The sequence below is a fragment of the Cynocephalus volans genome, chromosome 4 (assembly GCF_027409185.1).
Source record: "Cynocephalus volans isolate mCynVol1 chromosome 4, mCynVol1.pri, whole genome shotgun sequence".
Taxonomy (NCBI): domain Eukaryota; kingdom Metazoa; phylum Chordata; class Mammalia; order Dermoptera; family Cynocephalidae; genus Cynocephalus; species Cynocephalus volans.
In genome coordinates, this window is record NC_084463.1 from 133256042 (window position 1) to 133271710 (window position 15669).

Here is a 15669-nt window from a genome sequence, read left to right on the forward strand (position 1 = left end):
ACAACAAAAAATGTCCCTAGATATCATCAAATGTCCCCTGGGGGGGGCAAAAACTGCCTTTGATTGAGAACCACTGATTTAGCCAGTCAAGATGAAGATGGTGATTTTTCTCAGAACAAAAAGATATGTAAGGTCTTCTAGTTTCTAGAGTGAAGGAAAAGCAGGACTTCAAAGTCATCTTATTTTTGTTTTTTAAAATGTTAGAGAGCATGGGTTGAAATACCTGGGGGAAATTCTTTTCAGAACCTCAGATGAGAGCCAAAGTCAGATAAGTTAAACATAGTAATGTAGCAAGAGCTACAATAGAAGACATTTTCACTAGAACTACAAAGCAGAGTGACAATTATATTGCAGAAGGAAATGCTGAGAGAAGAAATTGTGTGTGTGTGTATGAGAGAGAGAGAGAACTAGTTCTAGGAAAAGCCTTCTTTGCAGGTGTTTTCCTCTTTTGAATAATCTCTTTCCTGTTTCATCTGAACTCATCTCAAAGTAATGGTTTGTTGCCTAGATTTCCATTCAGGGGAATGTTCTAAAAAAAAGAGAGTAAAGAAAGAAAGGATGGAAAATAAAAACAGAAAATTCTGTTCAGGAGCTATTGTCACCAAGGAGTTGAAATCTTCAATAATGGGATTGTTCTGAGCTACCTGGAGACTTATCATTGGGCCATGTAATCTGGTTGGAATGTGAGTCTGCAGACACTTTGAAAATGGGTTTGAACATCCAGATCTCTTTTGCAACTTTTTTTTTGTGGCTCCCTCATGTCTTTGGCTTTCTTCTTCATCCTGTTTCTCCTTCTGGAATGATAATAGGGGATGAAGGTATGCATCCATGGGACAGAGTGCTCTTCATTAACTAATAGAGCTCCTACCACAGTGTCTTACACAGCAGAGGTGAGTGATTCATACATGGTCAAAAGTTGTCAAATGTTTGTAAAGTATTCAGAAGGCTGGAAGTAAGATGAATGAAGAATTTGTCCTAATTGTAATGAGAACTGTTATAAGTGGTGACCTGGAGCACCCATTAATGATCTTCTGAAGGTACGACCAAGTCCATTGTTATTTTTGCCTGGCTTGGTCACCTCCACAAATGTTTTACTTGGTGTTGTCAAGTAACAGTTACTGAGGGAGTGGAAAAAAATAACAATGAATGGCAAAGATCTTGACTATGCAACTCAGACTCCTGCATAAAAAGCATAGTTTGCTTTCAAGGCTGAAGAACTGTGGGGTCTTCCCAGAATCTGCCTGTACATCACACAGAACAACCTAAACGTCCAGATATTTAAGTTGGGGTAACATGTGAATACTTGTGTGTCTGTGTGTGTCTGAATTGTGTGAAGTTATTAGGGGCATCCACCAATTCTCTCTCTGCTGTTTCTTTCCTGACTTGCCCATTGGTCATCTCAGGTGGCTAGATCTCTCTCTGAGTTCATCTGTCCTCAAACCTGTAAGTTTCTTGTGTTCTTCCAAACTGCCTTTGGCTCCTTCTGCAACCTTTCCATTGAAGAGCAATGCTTGCTAGGGAGTAAGTGAATCTGGAAAGTACCAACTAGAGCAGTTCTGCAGATAATTAGCAGATTGTGTTATTTGTTGAAAGTGACGGTTTCTTGGCACCCGGTGCCTATTTAAATAGGCTGGAGTATTAAGTTCTCAGCATATCTCTCTATTGTCTTGGCTTGAATTTGCTGCGTTTTCTATGTGCTGTTCGTGACTTGGAGAACTCAAGGTAGTTGAGCCATGCCAACTTGGGGTGTGAACAGAGTACTTCTCACCACAGTGTTGAAAGAGAGAGCCAAGTCGTACTGGTAAGCCCCCCTTTCTTTCGGGAACACACAGTTTCTCACTTGAGAAGCTCGTCAGTGTTGGATGTCTACATGGTCACTAAACACAGTCTCCTTGAACCCTCCTTAAGCTAAAGGATTGGACTCTATTAGCAGGTTTTCATGGGAAACAGAAGCAGGAAATGTATCACTAAGACTTGACTAGACTCAGGTCATCTTAGGCTCCTAGATGTTTGATTTGACAAAACTTGATCAAGGCCCTGGCTCCCAGAGACATAGCCTGCAGCTTCTTGAATGTTCCACCTGAACAGGGCAGACCCAGGTTATGAGTTCTCCTTTGAATACATCGGTTCTTCCTCAAAGTTCTTGTCTTGCTAGACTGTAAGCTCATTGAGGGCAGGGACTATGTCTTATCACTATTGTTTTCCTGGTATCTAGCACGAGACAGGTACACAATAAATCTTGTGTATTTAAAATAAATATTGTTGAATTAATGAATGAATGTCTTCTGGAAGACTCCTCTGATTGTGAGGCCATATCTATAATTGGGATGTGAATCATTTTCTTCAATGGAGTAAAAACACAACGGCCAGACCTTCAAGGACATATTATGAACATTTTACTGTGAGACTCTTTACTTTGCCTTCCTACCTGCGCTGAAATGAAACAAAAAACAGCCTATTAGGTTCCATAAGTCGAAATACGTTGGATGAGAATTCTGTTGCCTTACTTGGAACTGTGAGACTTATCTGGTACAAAAAGCCAGTAGTGAACCTTTGACCTGTTTTAACCAATGAAGATTATGAATGTGTTTATATGATGTAAATTGCTATTTAAGTGTAAAGCAGTTCTAAGTTTTAGTGTTTTGGGGTCGGTTTTTATTTTATTTTATTTTTTCTTTTTGAAAAATACTGAGGGATCTTTTGATAAGGTTAGTAATGCATGTTAGATTTTAGTTTTGCAAGTGTGTTGTTTTTCAAATGTATAAAATATAGAAAAAACTAAAACAGAGGGAAAGGCAAATATTATTCTTCTATAGTTAAAAAAAAGCATTTGTTGAGTGCACAGCATGGAACCATATATGTGAGGAGTTTGTCTAATTTTATAGGGTACAATAGATACTACCTATTGGACGGATGCTTGTTGTATGAATGATAGAGTATGACAGCAATCACAATATCAGAGCTGAATTACCCTTAGTGTTGGTTCTCCGGATTCAGTTTCTGGAATAAGAGAACATTAAAAAAAACCCTGTTGAGACTGTCTTACGAACCTCTGAAATGTACAGGCCTTCACAAGTTTGGCTAAATTGGGGTTAATCTTTCTGTAGCTATCTGCATAATTTTTGCTTTTCTTCCCAACTGGCTCTTGGGTTGACAATTTGTGGGAAACAACCCTACTGCTGGTATTTTTTTTTTTAAATCAGAAATCTTTCCCTTTAAACTATGTTAAATTCAAACAGAGTATTTCTCTTTTATGAAAGAATTTTATTTTTCAGAATATGGTTTTTCGTTTGATGGGTCCCAGAAAACACTAATAAAAACCACAGAGACCAGACTGTAAGTGTGTGTTTCATTGTTTCTTTACCAACAAGCCATTCAAAACTAGGTTTAGAGGAAATGCACTTAGTCTATAGCCATGGAACGTGTATAGTTTCTGCATTTATTTACTCAATAAGCATTTACTGAGCATTTACTATGTGCGGGGCAGAGAATGAGAGATACAAAAATCTCTGCTCTCATGAAGTTTATGATCTATCGGGTGGAAAAAGACAAGGAGAAAAAAACTTAACAAAACAGCATATCAGATGTGAAGTAAAGAAATATAAGGCAAGGAAGAGGAGCAGAGAGTGCTGGAGCATGTAGTGGTATATTGCACGTATAGGCAGGAATAAGAAGGAAACATTTCAGAAAAGGACTGCAGGATGTAAGTGAAGGAGCCATGCAGATAACTGGGGGAGTGACCCATACTAGAGGGACCAGCTAGTGCAAAGGTCTTGAGGTTGGTGTGTTCCTGTGTCCAAAGAACAGTGAGGAAGTCTGTTTGACAGAGTAGACTAGCAATAGTAGGAAATGATGACAGAGAGGCACTGGTGGACCAGATCATATGGACCCTGGAGGCCGTTATGAAAGCTCTAATTTTTTCTTTGCATGAGAGGGAGAGCCAGAGAGGAGTAACATGCTCCAACCTCTGGTTTAAAAGGATCCCTCTGGCTGTTGTGTTGAGACTGGACTGCAGTAAGGCATTCCATGCTGGGTGTACATTCTTAGTAAAGGATGAGCAAAGGGAGGTAGAAAAGATCACTCCCCCACCCAGGTTTCCAACACAATACTTAAAAATGTTTCCAGGCAGTAAGTGAATTCTACTACTTCATAGCACATTTCTCCCCGGGCCCAGAAAGTCTCAGTCATTCAGCTACTTAGCTTCATAAATAATAATGAAAATAATAATAGCTAACCATTTTGGGAAGACTCATTTGGTCCCAAGAACTGTGATTTTATTTTTTTTACAAACATTGTTATATTTAATCACACAAGCCTGTGATATATAGATATTATTTCCAATTTTCAAATGAGGGAAATGAAGATCATGAGGGTTAAGTAACTTCTCAGGGTCACACAGGTAGTAATAAATAGTAGACCTGGCATTATTTACCCAGATCCCTCTTCCCCCGACCCCCAAAGTCCATGCTTTAATCCTAATATTTCTCGAGTTTCTCAGGATGCTAATGTAAACACCTATACATACACACACACAAGTTTCCATGGTTAAATATGTTGGAGAAATATTAGGTGGAACAGTATTTTACAGGGCTATTTACTGTGGGACTTCTGAGTCTTTATTACGACGATGTGCGTTGTGAATCTCCAGGCAAGAAAAAAATTGTGCCCCATTTTCCAAGCCTATTTTTAATGGACCCTTTTCAAATGAAACCAGCACCCCTTAGAATGCACTTAAAGAAATAATGACCTTTAGAGATTACTTCTCAGACTTTGAAAAGACAATATTTTCATGTTTGGGCCAACTAAGTATGCTGATAATATTCCTGCAGATTAAATTTGGCCAACTTTAAATATATTTGTTGTTGTTGTTCTCCTTGAGAAGAAGTTCCCTCACTCACTGACCTGGGCATTATTTATTTGCGTTGATGCCTATCTTTGTAATCATGAAGAACCTGCAAAGTGACTCTTTGGGAACTGTAAACCCTCCTGAAGTTTAATTTTCTAGAAGTATCTATGCAAAACTACAGGCACTAGACTAGCCACATGTGACCATTTGTTTAAATTAGTTAAAATTGCATAGATTAAAGTTTTAGTTCCTTAATCACACTATCCACATTTCAAGTGCTAAATAGGAACATATGGCCAGTGGGTGCTGTATCGGATAGCGCAGATACAGAATGTTTCCATCATCACAGAAAATTCTACCTGATGACACCGCTCTAGGGTCTGACCTGGGAGGGTGGGGCAAGGGTGAAAAGGGTAGTGAACAAAACTAGCCAACAGTGAAATAAGATCCAGGGAGCTGCAGAAAACCAAAGGTGACCCTGAATTGTAGAGAACAAAAAAATAAAGCAAATATGTCTGAGTTTGTTGGAATGATGACAGTATTGGTGAGTACAAACAAGTCTGATGCTGTCAGCAGAGGCTTGGAGTGGGAGGACTGGACTATTCTTCTCTCAAAACCCCACAAATACCCTACAGTTATTAAGAAAGTACCAAGGATGTGGCTTTCTAGTTGAGAAAATTAGCATTAAGAAGGGATCACTGAAATGAGAAGGGAAATGAAAGGTCCCCAAATAGGAATGGATGTCACTGCCCACTGTCTGCTACAAATGGCGCTAATGTATAAGTAGTGCTCTCTCTTTCCTTATAAGTCAGTTCTCCCCCACTAACTATCATGATCTGGCCACTGTTCACATCAAGTGTCTGACAATGCCCTATTGAAGGTCAAACTCATTCCTGCCTCAGGATTTCTGCTTTAGCTGCTCTCTCTGCCTACAATGCACTTTCTTTTGATCTCTCGTGGCTGGTTCCTTCCAGTTATGCAGGTCTCAGTTCAAAAAGTCGTCCTTCCTAATTAGAAGAGCTTCAGCTCCCCACCCCCCCACCCCTTCGCTTCCTATTATATTATCCACATTCTATCTTCTCAGCAATTACAGCATCTGAAATTGCACTTTTAACTTATTAGTATTTATTTTCCCTGCTAGAAGTAAGCTCTAGGAAAGCAGGGACAAGGCCTTCCACATTCACCGACGTGTTCCTTGAGCTTCGGTGTACTTAACACATGCACCTGACTCCAGCAACTTTAACCTTTTTCAAATTTCAAAGCCTTTCTCTTGACTTCATGTCTTTCAAAACGGGTGACCCTCTTCCCCCTTTACTTTTGAAAAAGATCTACTGCAGCATTTTCTGCAACTGTGAAATTCTTGCTCTTCTGTTTCCTGAGTGCTCATTCTTCGGTTCTTACTCTTTCCGTGTCTCTAACTCTATGTGTTACCCAAGATTAAATCCTCAGCCCTCTTCCCTTCTCCCTTTCCATTCTCTCCCTCAGAGCCGAGCCTCTTGAAAGCTGAGCCTCAGGACACTTCATAATGACATGGGGGAGGAGAAGACTACTTTTTTCCTGGTCGTGGCTTCAACTCTAATTGGCTGGAGCCTATGGATGGCCATGTCACTTAACTTCTCCATTCCTTAGTTTCTTCCATTAAATGGACGCACATACTCACTGCCCAGTGGTGCTGTGGGAACTGAGTGAACATATTCTAACATCAGATCATTCTGTTACTTATGGAGGGTTTATACATGCAGGGATTGTACTGAGCACTTTACTTTTATTTTTTCTTTTAAATTTCACTCTAGACTCATGAGATAGGTTATACTGTTATTTCCATTTTTACAGATGAGGAAACTGAGGCTCAGAAGGATAAAGAATCCTGCCTGAGTTCAATCTGCTGGTATGTGGCAGAGCTTAGATTTGAACCTCCGTCTGGCTGAATAGAGAATTGAGGTCTTAATCATGATGCTTTATGGTCTGTCTTTGAAAATGTTAAGAAAATAAGTAAGCACTGGACAAAATAAATGACTTATTTCTGAATTTATGATGACCCAAAGAGAGGTAATCTGAGTGTCTTGCATGGGAACATAATGCTATCTAGCCAAGCCTGGGCTAGGAGGAGAAGCCAGTTTTCCCTCTTTCTTGTTCATAAATTCTTCCATCCCAGAGAGACTCTTCTTGGCCACGGGCCTCTCATCATCACAGGGGTCTTCATCTCCAATGAGGAGACATCCTCAGGGAAGCTCCTCTTCCTTCCTGGCCTCCACGGTGATGCCATGCAAACTTTTTATGCTGATTCTTCTAATCTAGCCAATATCATCTCCCTTCTGGGTTACAGCCAAGTCAGGGAGAAAAAAACTGCACATGCCAGACATTGAGGGAAGAGCAGATGTGGAACCAGGGGGACCATGTCAGAGCCACTAAGACATGACAAATGCAGAGGTCCCAGCACTGCTGAGGAAGTAGCACAAGCAAGTGTGGGATCTGGTTAAAGATCTCATTAGTCATTGGCTGCTTGTCTTCTCTCCTCTGCTTCATTGTGCGTGTGCATGTGCGTGTGCATGGAGCTGTGCATGCCCTTCCTTTGCCTGCTCTCTGTGTCTCTTTCAGAGTCCCTGTTGCTTTCCCATACCCTTCCTTCCTCTTGCTCACCAATCCCTTTCAGACTCCTTCCCTCTCCAAACCTGTCTTTCCAGGTTGCTGAAAGACAGAGCCAAGGAGAGGACAGTCCACAATCAGGAATGGTGCCGCCTCTCTGAAAGCCTCAGTGATGACAATAACAAATGATATTTACCTAAGAGTTATTAACACATCAATTGTTCCCTCCTTTACTGTTTAGTCATGTCATTCAGCACTAATGGACTTTTCCAATGGCAAACAGAAAGAGAAGAAGAAAAACAAACAGTGTATTCACACTAGATAGAGTGGGTGATCCCTTCCGAAGCTGTGAAAACAGAGGCAATCTCTGAAGTTTGACCTGAGGACACGTCTCACCTGACTGAGGATACACAGGATTCTGGGCCTATGTTGGATTCTCCACCCGGGTTTCCTGGGAGAGGGAAAGCAAAAAGAAGTAAAGGACATGACTCCATGGTGCAAGAAAAATAAAATGCTCTACTTATTCAACAACTTTCAACTACATATTGGTGACAACCAGGGTGGCAGGCCCTGCACTGGGTTCTGCCACCATGTACCAGACAGACTGAAGACAAGGGCAAGCGACCGTTCCAAGTTCACACAGCAGGTCAGTGTGAGAGCCCACCTGACTTCCAGTTCCACCCCACCACGGTGCCCATTCTTTCTTTAGGAAGGCGATATCTTGAAATCACTGGGACTGGAAAACAGGATAACAGGAAAAAGCACAGCCTTTTAGTTGGAGCAATCCCAATTCCTAGTCTCATACCTTTTCTTACAGGCTGAGTGACCTTGGGCAAATGACTTAACCTCTCTAAACTTCAGCTTCCTCATGAACAAGCAGGACATTCCAAGTTGGAACTTATGCTTTATGGGGGAGATAGCTAAATAACCAGGATACTACATTGCAGCGTGATCAATGACAGAGAACTGCAGGGAGTCAGGATACCTGGGTCCCAGTCAAGGCACCACTGCTAACTAGCCATGATCCCTTAGGCAAGCTTTCTTAAACTCTCTTGCCTTCATTTCTTCATCTGTGAATCGACAGTTTGGACTAAGATTATCTCTGAAGTTTTTCCAAACAGAAAGTTCCAGGAATTTATGAAAATAAGTTTGAATCCAGCCCAACATTTATTTAAATGTTTATGATTTAGCAAAACTGTTATAAATGGCTTCCCTCATCTCCCTGGGATGGGTTGGGGCTCTAAAGTGAACACTGAGCTGCCTCTGGTGGGGTCGTGCATTGTGGAGGTGGGAGGTGGGTAGAGACAAAAGCAGCGTGGAGCCTGGATCCCTGGACATATGTGGCCAATTCCTGGGGAAGATGCCCTTTTGGATATGAGAATTGCATCTTCATCTGGTAAAGCTGCTCCCTAGTGTAGCTCATGGGTAACAGCAATGGCTGAATTTGTTTAGTGATTACTCTGTGTCAGGCGGAGTACTGTGCTTTACCTGTTTTATTTCATTTAACTCTGTGAGGGAGGTACTGTCATTATCACCATCTTTCCCTTGGGGTGAGGATACTGAGGTTCAGAATGATTATACAATTTTTCCAAGCGGCAGAATTAAGACTCAAACCCAGCTTCCAAGCAATGGCATTTCTTTCAGCTGAACTTCTAAGCTGCTAAAGGAAGTACCACCTGAGGTTTGAACAGTGGATTGAAATTCCTTCTTTCTTTGAGTTTGCTTTCTTAGAAACAGGAAGTAGAATTTTGCCCCAATACAAAAATTAACAGCTCTCTGGGGCATCAAGTGTGATTTGAAATTCAAAACTCATGAGGGTTGTTGCCATTTCTTAGTCTGATTGGTCCCAGCTATGCTAACAATAGAACCACAGATTGGGCTCCCAGGGAGCTTCTGCAGCAGGAATACATGTCCACAAAGAGTGTTGGTCTCAGAGAGCATGTGTGTGCTGTGTGAGTGATGACAGGAAGGGAACAGGGTGGCAGAGAAAGAAAAGGCAATCTCTGGTCCTGACAGGCAGGAAAAGCTTCTCAGAAGTGTGGGGTTTAATTAACATTGATAGAGTGGAATTATTTTCATTTTTAATATTATAAAATTAAAAATCTGATGTCTGGCTATTATTTCTAAACAAATCAGGAAATACAAAAAAATACAAAGAAAGTTGAAAAAATATACCCCAAGTTCCATCACTCAAACTAACCATTATATGCACTTGGTAGACACCTTTCCAGGCTTCTGGAATAATAAAATATATACGGATTGAGGACTGGAAACTGGGAGGGTAGAGGATATGGGTGAAATCAAGACTTCACCATGAATTTTATATCTGAACCATACTGACGCATTAGTTATTCAATAAAAATAATATGTAGGTATACAGACAGAAACAATTTGATTACATGTGATCTTACATACTACTTAAAAATTAAAAACCATTTAATTTTGACTTGAACTCAACTTGAACAATAACAAATGGAAGGAATCACTGAATTCAAATAAATGTTTCTTTAATATAAGGTATATTTGTTTGAAAAAGATTCCCTAATTTTACAAAAATAAAGTATTAAAATATCTATGCTGGAGTAATTATGCTTTTTAAAAGCTATCCCATTACAATAGTCACCATAAAACTAAAATACCTAATAATAAATTTAACCAAGGATGTGAAAAATCTCTATGACAAGAACTACAAACCACTGTTGAAAGAAATTAAAGAGGACATAAGAAGATGGAAAGATATCCTATGTTCTTGGACTGGAAGAATTAACATTGTGAAAATGTCCATACAACCCAAAATGATCTACAGATTCAATGCAATCCCCATTGAAATTCCAATGACAGTTTTCTCAGAATTGGAAAAAACAATCCTAACATTCATATGGAAGAAAAAAAGACCACAAATAGCCAAAGCAATCCTGAGCAGAAAGAAAAAATAAAGCCAGAGGCATAACACTACCTGACTTTAAACTATACTACAAAGATATAGTAACCAAAACAGCATGGTACTGGCATAAAAACACACACACAGACCAATGGAACAAAGTAGAGAATCCAGAAATCAACCCATGCACCTACAGCCATCTGATCTTTAACAAAGTCACCAAGACTACACACTGGGGAAGAGACTGCCCCTTCAGTAAATGGTGTTGGGGAAATTGGACATTCATATGTAGGAGAATGAAACTAGACCCATACCTCTCACCATATACTAAAATCAACTCGAAGGATTAAAGAATTAAACATACATCCTGAAACAATAAAACTCCTTAAAGAAAACATAGGGGAAACACTCCAGGAAGTAGATTGGGTACAGACTTTATGAATACAACTCCAAAAGCACAGGCATTTGAAGAAAAAATAAACAAATGAGACTATATCAAACTAAAGAGCTCCTGCACTGCAAAAGAAACAATTAACAGAGTGAAAAGACAACCAAAAGAGTGGGAGAAAATATTTGCAAAATATACATCTGACAAAGACTAATATCCAGAATATACATGGAACTCAAACAACTTAACAACAAAAAACAAGTAACCCAATTAAAAAATGGGCAAAAGAGCTGAATAGGCATTTCTAAAAGGAAGATATATGAATGGCCAACAAGACACATGAAAAAATGCTCAACATCACTCAGCATTTGGGAAATGCAAATGAAATCCACTTTGAGATACTCTCTCACTCCAGTAAGGATGGCTAATATCCAAAAGATGGAAAATGACAAATGCTGGCAAGGATGTGGAAAAAAAGGAACCATCCTATACTTTTGGTGGGACTGCAAAATTGTGCAGCCTTTATAGAAAATAGTATGGAGGTTCCTCAAACAGTTACAGATAGATCTACCATACGACCCAGCTATTCCACTGCTGGGAATATAACCAGAGGAAAGGAAATCATCACGTTAAAGGTATACCTGTACTCCAATGTTTATTGCAGCACTATTTGCAATAGCTAAGAGTTGGAACCAGCCTAAATGCCCATCATTGGATGAGTGGATAAGCAATATGTGGTATATCTATACAATGGAATATTACTGTGCTATAAAAAAAGTGGAATACTACCATTTGCAGCAACATGTATGGACTTAGAAAAAATTATATTAAGTGAAATAAGCCAGGCACAGAAAGAGAAATACCTCATGTTCTCACTTATTTGTGGGAGCCAATATAAATAAATAAATAAATATACAAACAAATGGGGAAAAGGGGAAAGAAGACACAACAATCACAGCAATTCCTTGAGCTTATTAAGACAAGTGAACAGATATGATGTTGATGGGAGAGGGCGAGAGAGAGGGAGGAAAAGGAGGAATTGGTAAAGGGACATGAATATCAACTACATCATATATTGACAAATTAAAATAAAAGAAATACATGTTTTTATTTTAGGCAGGATTGATTGACCCCTTGCTTTGAAAGGTGATAAAATTAACTCTTGTATTGTTTCTCCTACTTCCTTTCCCCTACTTACAGATTTGGATTAGTATGGTTTTATTTTTACATTGCTGAGGTTAAAACACTTTCATTCTTTTTGACAAAATCAAGACCCAAATTCCAAAGTTGCTCAGTCTTAGATGTAAGTTTAGGTGTGTTAAATGTTTATCACCAATCCCTTTATGTTTGTTATTCATTTTGTGCTCTATTTGGATTTGCCTCTTGGTTGGCCAGATTTCATAAGTTTATGAACTCCTGTTGATTCCTCCTGAGTACATATCGTTTTCTTCTTTCTTTCTAGTAGTACTCAGTTTTCATAGGGGATCCATGTAATTCTGAGGAAACTAGCTATTTCTTCCACTCCAGATACGGAGCTCATGACCCAGGCTGAGCAAATCACAGCATTCTAGATCCTTGGTGAGGGTATCTATATGACCTAAGTTGGTGCAATCAGAGTGAATCTCCGGACTTTTTGCTGGGAATGTGGAACACAAAAATTTCTTCCTCAAGACTGTGTGATGTGGAGATGCAAATCTTAGAACTACTACAACTATCTTTTCGCTTCCATAAGGGAAGTTACCTGAGGATAAAGTCATCACACTGAAGGGGACAGAACAAATCAAATTCTAGAGGACTGTTGCTGAATTCCTGATGATATCATGAACTCCTGGATCAGTTTGGACTTGGACCTGAAGAACTTCCTACTACTAAAACTTATAGTTACAGGAACCAATAGGTCTTTATTTTAGGTAGAATGAGTTTTCTGTTGATTGCAAAATGAAGAGTACTAGTTAATACAATTGTGAAGATAGCTGGTGATAGGGGCTTATGGAAAGTGTATTCCTGTAGAAGAAATCGCATAAACAAAGCTTCAGAGGCCAGAGAACAGAGAACATGTGGCCTGATCTTCGGAAGTTTAACTTTTTCTCACATTATAAGGGGCCTTATTCTCGTTAAGGAGGAATAGAACATTGTTGCAACAGCTTGCCTATTATAATAGTGTAATAGTATAAGCTATTTCTTTCAAAAAAAAAAAAAAAAAAAAAGAAATCAGAAGATTTTACCTGGGGTTGGAAAATGCAAGGGAGCCAAGAAGAACCCAAGGAGAGAATTGGAAGAAGGAGAAAAGGACTTGTCCTGGAAAATAGATGGAGCCAATTTCATTCTCTGGTGTAGTGTTTTTAAGCATTGTTGTATTAGTCCATTTATATTGCTTGTAACAAAATACCTGAAACTGGGTGATCTATAAAGAAAACTGAAATTCATTGCTTACAGTTTCTGAGGCTGAGAAGTACAAAGTCCATCTGGTGGTGGTAACAGTGACCCAGGGATCTCACATTGCAAGATGATGGAAGGAGAGAGAGAGAGAGAGAGAGAGAGACTCTCCTATTTTTTAAAGCCCTCAGAACCACACCCCTGACCACCATTTTTAATCCATTCACTACTGCATGGTCCTACAATCCAATCACCTCTTCAACACTCCACCTTCCAATTACCATAATAGGATTTCCCACCTTCTTAACAATCACAGTGGGGGCAAAGTTTCTCATACATAAAATGTGAGGGATACAATTCAAGCTTCAATGAGTTTTGGGGGGACATAATTCAATCCACTACAATTGTGGACAGTTCAGTCCTGGGACAAGTAGAGTCAGAATCCTGAGTAAGGGAACTCATACTAATGAGGGCACATTAATTAGTCTGTTATCTGTTACCTACAATAGAATAACGGAAACTGGGTAATTTATAAAGAAATGAAATTTATTTCTTACAATTTGGAGGCTAGGAAGCCCAAGGTCCAGGGAACACATGGGCATGGTTCTGATGGTTTTATAAGGAGAGCAAGTGAGCAGGTTATTCTCTCCATTGCTCAGCTTATTCTCACCATGTGTTGCTGTAGAGGGCCACTGCCAAGACTCTCACCAGGTATGCTCCCTGCCCCTTGGACTTCCCAGCCACCCAAACTGTAAGAAATAATTTTTTTTCTTTATAAATTACCCAGTTTCAGGCATTCCGTTATAAGCAACAGAAAACAGACTAATACAGAAAGTTGGTACCAGGAGTGAGTGTTGCTAATAATGAATACCTGAAAATGTGGAAGTGGCTTTGGAACTGGATGATGGGCAGAGGCTAGAAGAATTTGGAGGAGCAGGATAGGAAAGGCCTAGATTCTGGTGAGGGCTTAGAAGACAAGAAGACAGATTTTTCACAAAGAATTTTGATTGCAGTTATTTGTCTATAGGACAAAGTCCCCTCCTGAAACCTCTAGAAAGAGTACAGCTTTGGAGCCACCAAACTGATCTGGTGGATGAAAGATGCAAGAGCCAGGGCAACTGCTGGGCATGGGTGATCATGAAAGGATTCCTATTGCCTCTAAGTTCAACGGCATAATGGAGCTTTCTAGTAGTCTTTTGGGAATATTTGACTTGGGGAATTTCATCAACAGTTTCTGATTCTCAGAGAGACAGTACATTGTAGTATTTAAACACTTGGCTCCTGGGCCAGATTGTATAGGTTTGAATCCTGGCTCAACCAAGATACTGAAATCACATTTAATCTGTGCAACAACTACATGGTATTAGTATTCCTATTTTACATATGGAAGAAAATGAGGTTCAGAAAGGTGTGATCTTATTAAATTCATACAGTCAATTAGTGTCAGGGATAAGATTTAAACCTAGGTCTTTCTGGCTTCCACGTGCTTACTTTTACCCAGAACCACCTTTTATCAATTCTGTCAGGAGGTGATGCCCATAAGCTCACTGTTGCAGGGAGAACACTTTTTTCCCAGTTTTTCCAGAGCAAGAAACAGGAACCTGAAGGTTGGGTCATTTCTCAAGCAGGGTCAAGAAGTAGGGAAATAATTGTCAGTCTTCATATTTTCTGCCTCTCCCATATTCATTCCATTCCATGTATTTCTGCCAACATAACTCACATAATACACAGCTCTGGTCATGCCATCTCTGGGCTGTAAATTCTTCAAAAGCTTTCATTATCTTAAGGTCAAACTCTTCAGCTACATTTCCCATTTTTATCCTTTATAAAAGGAAAATAAGATTGTGGTCCAATGGAATCAAATCACTCTTCCAATCTTAAATAATACTATAAATTTCCACTTCCAACTATAATACAATAGCCCCCATCAAAATCAATAGAAAAGCTTGAAAGAATCAAGAGCTGCTAAGGCAACCAGAACTTGAATGGGTAAAATCCCAAGGAACGGGGAATCACACAGAAAGCTAAACTGACATTTTAAATCACTTTTTAATCTCAGTGCATTTTTTCAGTTTTGGATTTGGAGCAGAGAGTCCAGGCAGGAGGCAGCTGTTAAGAGGCAGAGAAACGTGCAGAGATTTTGATAGTTTTGTGAGACTGAAAAGACAAAAAGAAGATATTTGAAGGGTCAGAATACCAGTGAGAAGAGAAGGCCTGATAAGTGATCTCAACACCCTATCAAATTTCCCACCCTTAATATTTGCCAAATTTGGAACCTGCTTTGGGCAGAAGACTAATAAACTTAGACTCCAAAAATTAAAGGAAATTTTTGGTGTTCTTACAATGCAAAAGGGATAAGGATTAAAATTCATTCAGAAAAATATCCAATAAACACCTCAGGCTTCTATTGGGATTTCCAGAAAGGGAGATGAACCAAAGATGATTCTTGCCCAAATTGAAAATCTATTTCAAATCAGCTTAGTCCATGATTGGTGAAAGTTGATACCTCCCAATATATCTGCTTGGAAAGGAAACGGCAAACTATTTCAGGAGAAAGATATCATTATTTACAGTCTTGACAATTTTTCACAC